Source organism: Dendrobates tinctorius, unplaced genomic scaffold (genome assembly GCF_039654945.1).
Source record: "Dendrobates tinctorius isolate UK_male_01 unplaced genomic scaffold, ASM3965494v1 ptg000564l, whole genome shotgun sequence".
Lineage (NCBI taxonomy): Eukaryota > Metazoa > Chordata > Amphibia > Anura > Dendrobatidae > Dendrobates > Dendrobates tinctorius.
In genome coordinates, this window is record NW_027362222.1 from 277,501 (window position 1) to 282,500 (window position 5,000).

The following is a 5,000-nucleotide window of genomic DNA, read 5'->3' on the forward strand; positions in this document are numbered from 1 at the left end:
GGAGCGGAAGGCGATGGCGAGTCGGGTGGGGGCACACCGCGCAGTGAGAACCCCCCCTCGCCTGCCTCCACAGCTCTGTCATCCCCCCCACTAACGTAGGGGCTCGGGAAAGACTAGTGGCGCGGAGCTCGGCAGCGGCGTGGAAACGCCACCCACCGCCGCCGCTCTCGCTGGTGCCCGCCGCGGAGGCCGCCCTTCGGGCGATGCGTGGCACGGACCTCCGCGGGCAGGGCTGCGCATCTGGAACTTCGAAAAGGGCCGCCCTTGCTAACACTGTGCTTCCCCACGCGGGGAGCGATTCGGACGGCTGGCCCCCACGCCGGGGTGGGTGGGCGCCCCGCCGTTCGCCCGCGTGGGTCGTCAGACCACTGTTCATCGTTCGGTGCGATTCAAACTTCCCACAGCTCGGCCGCCTCCGTCCTCGAACGGGAGGTGACGGCCGGCGTGCGCGCCCAAAGATAGGTGGTGGAAGCCCGGGGGTACAGGAGGAAGGACACCGCTCACCGTAAACCGACGCGAGCTCCAAAGCCCGGGTCGAGCGAGCAGCACCACCTCCCCACCCGGGAGCGCCGTGCCAGATCGATCGGAGGATAAGACCGCTCTGAGAGGACATGGACGAGAGGGGCGTCCGCCTTCCGGAGCCCCCCCTTTCGGACGAGGACTCCGGATTTGCCCCCCGAAAGCCATCACCTCCAGAGAACCAGGGACCGCCGAGGGAGGGTCTGGTCAGGCTTGGGTACCCCAGCATTGCCTCTCTCGCTTGGGATGCACGATCGGCAAAAGTCCCTCTCGGAGCTGTGGAAGTTCGGTCTCAGCCGGAGTGCGCAACTTCCAGACGAGAGGGACCACATGCCAAGTCGCCTACCCAAGTCGGGGAACCAGAGAAACAACTGCTTTCTATCGGGGTAGAGAGACGACACTCTCTCAAGTACATTCTGCCAGAGGTGCGCATTCCTATGTATTTGCATTGCGGGACAACGTCCCCACTTTAAGGGGACGAAGTCGGAACTGTACCCGGCCTCAAGTCACTGTAGGGCGGATGCGGCACCTAGAAAATTCCTCATTCCGGTTCTTTTTCACTTAGTCGTTTTTTTTTTTGGCAAGAATGTACCCCAGGATGGCCAAAAAGCCAAAGCCAGGGACTGAGAACCATCGAGCATGCTCTGAGGGGACATAGTCAGAGGGGGCGTCCGCCTTCCAGAGCCCTCCTTCCCACGAGGACTCCAGATTTGCCCCCCCCCCCCCCTGACAACAGCCATCGCCTCCAGAGAACCAGGGACCACCGAGGGAGGGTCTGGTCGAAGCTCAGGTACCCAGGATAGCTTCTCCGGCTTGGGCATGGACCGCCAGACAAAGCCGCGGACCATGAACCATCCAGCCTGCTCTGAGGGGACATAGTCAGAGGGGGCGTCCGCCTTCAAGAGCCCTCCTTCCCACGAGGACTCCAGATTTGCCCCCCTGACAGCCATCACCTCCAGAGAACCAGGGACCGCCGAGGGAGGGTCTGGTCAAAGCTCACGTACCCCAGGACAGCTTCTCCGGCTTGGGCACAGACCGCCAGACAAAGCCGCGGACCATGAACCATCCAGCCGGCTCTGAGGGGACATGGTCAGAAGGGGCGTCCGCCTTCTAGAGCCCAAACTCGGCCACGGACTCCAGATTTGCCCCCCTGAATGCCATCACCCTTCAGAAGACCAGGGACCACCGAGGGAGGGTCTGGTCAGGCTCAGGTACCCCAGGATCGCCTCTCTCACTTGGGACGCACGACCAGCAAAAGTCCCTCCTGGAGCCGTGGAAGTTCAGTCTCGGCCGTATTTTGCAACTTCCACGACAAGAGGGACCACCTTCTAAGTCGCCTACCCGAGCCAGAGAACCATAGGAACAACCGCCATACATCGGGGTAGAGAGAGCCCACTCTCTCCTATATTCTCCCGCAGGTGCGCATTACTATGTATTTGCATTGCGGGACAATGTACTTCAATGAGCGGGACAAAGTCGGAAATGTATCCGACCTCCTGGAACTGTGCGGCTGCTACAGCAGTCAGAAATTCCCCATTCCGGTTCTTTTTCACTTGGATTTTTTTTTTTTGCAATTTTTTGCCTAAAACGTATTCCTCCAACATGTACTAGCTCATGACACTTGAAATTTTTGAGCCAATTGATAATAACAGCTTTTTAGAGCTCAAAAACAAAAAAAATTTGAGCGAACAAAAAATGTTCGAAAATGACCTCAGCTCCTGGAACTGTTTTCGGTACACCTCCAGAGAGGCTCCCCTGCCTGGAAGTCTGTCACTGCTCAGCTCGAAATTTTTCTAAGTCCCAAAATTCGGTTTTTCATCCAAAATTCAACTTTCTGCCCAGGATCCACAAACTTTAAACCCAGTTGGGGGACCCTCCCTGGGGGCCCTACAACATACTGAAGCCCCCCTGTGGTGGAAGTAGGGGAATTTACTTATTTTTACACAAAATCACAAAATTCCATTTTTTGTTCGCAAAACACTTTTTTGTCCTCAAGAAACTTTTTTGTCCTCAAAACACTTTTTTGTCCTCGAGAAACTTTTTTGTCCTCAAGAAACTTTTTTGTCCTCAAAACACTTTTTTGTCCTCAAAACTCAATTTCTTCCATAATTCGACTTTCCCCCAAAAAACCACACATTCTACCCTCATGGGAGGCACTCTCCCTCGGGTCCCCACATCATATTGACGCCCCAGAGCGGTGGGAGAAGGGGAAATCTGATTTTTGCACAAAAATCCAAAAATCGCTCTAAGTCCAAAAATCCTGAAAATTTTTCTAAGTCCCAACGGTACTTTCTGAAAAGTGTACCCAGGCCCCTGGAAGCCTCCTAGGTACACCTCCTGAGACTCCCCCCTTCCTGGAAGTCTGACACATCTCGAAATTTTTCTAAGTCCCAAAAACTGGTTTTTGCTCCATAATTCGACTTTCCCCCCAAAAGCCACACATTCTACCCTCATGGGAGGCACTCTCCCTCGGGTCCCCACATCATATTGACGCCCCAGAGCGGTGGGAGAAGGGGAAATTCGATTTTTGATCAAAAATCCAAAAATCGCTCTAAGTCCAAAAATCCTGAAAATTTTTCTAAGTCCCAACGGTACTTTCTGAAAAGTGTACCCAGGCCCCTGGAAGCCTCCTAGGTACACCTCCCGAGGCGCCCCCTTCCTGGAAGTCTGTCACATCTCGAAATTTTTCTAAGTCCCAAAAAATGGTTTTTGCTCCATAATTCGACTTTCCCCCCAAAAGTCACACATTCTACCCTCATGGGAGGCACTCTCCCTCGGGTCCCCACTTCATATTGACGCCCCAGAGCGGTGGGAGAAGGGAAAATTCGATTTTTGCACAAAAATCCAAAAATCGCTCTAAGTCCAAAAATCTTGAAAATTTTTCTAAGTCCCAACGGTACTTTCTGAAAAGTGTACCCAGGCCCCTGGAAGCCTCCTAGGTACACCTCCCGAGGCGCCCCCTTCCTGGAAGTCTGACACATCTCGGAATTTTTTCTAAGTCCCCAAAAATGGTTTTTGCTCCATAATTCGACTTTCCCCCCAAAAGTCACACATTCTACCCTCATGGGAGGCACTCTCCCTCGGGTCCCCACTTCATATTGACGCCCCAGAGCGGTGGGAGAAGGGAAAATTCGATTTTTGCACAAAAATCCAAAAATCGCTCTAAGTCCAAAAATCTTGAAAATTTTTCTAAGTCCCAACGGTACTTTCTGAAAAGTGTACCCAGGCCCCTGGAAGCCTCCTAGGTACACCTCCCGAGGCGCCCCCTTCCTGGAAGTCTGACACATCTCGGAATTTTTTCTAAGTCCCCAAAAATGGTTTTTGCTCCATAATTCGACTTTCCCCCCAAAAGTCACACATTCTACCCTCATGGGAGGCACTCTCCCTCGGGTCCCCACTTCATATTGACGCCCCAGAGCGGTGGGAGAAGGGAAAATTCGATATTTGCACAAAAATCCAAAAATCGCTCTAAGTCCAAAAATCTTGAAAATTTTTCTAAGTCCCAACGGTACTTTCTGAAAAGTGTACCCAGGCCCCTGGAAGCCTCCTAGGTACACCTCCCGAGGCGCCCCCTTCCTGGAAGTCTGACACATCTCGGAATTTTTTCTAAGTCCCCAAAAATGGTTTTTGCTCCATAATTCGACTTTCCCCCCAAAAGTCACACATTCTACCCTCATGGGAGGCACTCTCCCTCGGGTCCCCACTTCATATTGACGCCCCAGAGCGGTGGGAGAAGGGAAAATTCGATTTTTGCACAAAAATCCAAAAATCGCTCTAAGTCCAAAAATCTTGAAAATTTTTCTAAGTCCCAACGGTACTTTCTGAAAAGTGTACCCAGGCCCCTGGAAGCCTCCTAGGTACACCTCCCGAGGCGCCCCCTTCCTGGAAGTCTGACACATCTCGGAATTTTTTCTAAGTCCCCAAAAATGGTTTTTGCTCCATAATTCGACTTTCCCCCCAAAAGTCACACATTCTACCCTCATGGGAGGCACTCTCCCTCGGGTCCCCACTTCATATTGACGCCCCAGAGCGGTGGGAGAAGGGAAAATTCGATTTTTGCACAAAAATCCAAAAATCGCTCTAAGTCCAAAAATCTTGAAAATTTTTCTAAGTCCCAACGGTACTTTCTGAAAAGTGTACCCAGGCCCCTGGAAGCCTCCTAGGTACACCTCCCGAGGCGCCCCCTTCCTGGAAGTCTGTCACATCTCGAAATTTTTCTAAGTCCCAAAAAATGGTTTTTGCTCCATAATTCGACTTTCCCCCCAAAAGTCACACATTCTACCCTCATGGGAGGCACTCTCCCTCGGGTCCCCTCAACATATTGACGCCCCAGAGCGGTGGGAGAAGGGGAAATCTGATTTTTGCACAAAAATCCAAAAATCGCTCTAAGTCCAAAAATCCTGAAAATTTTTCTAAGTCCCAACGGTACTTTCTGAAAAGTGTACCCAGGCCCCTGGAAGCCTCCTAGGTACACCTCCTGA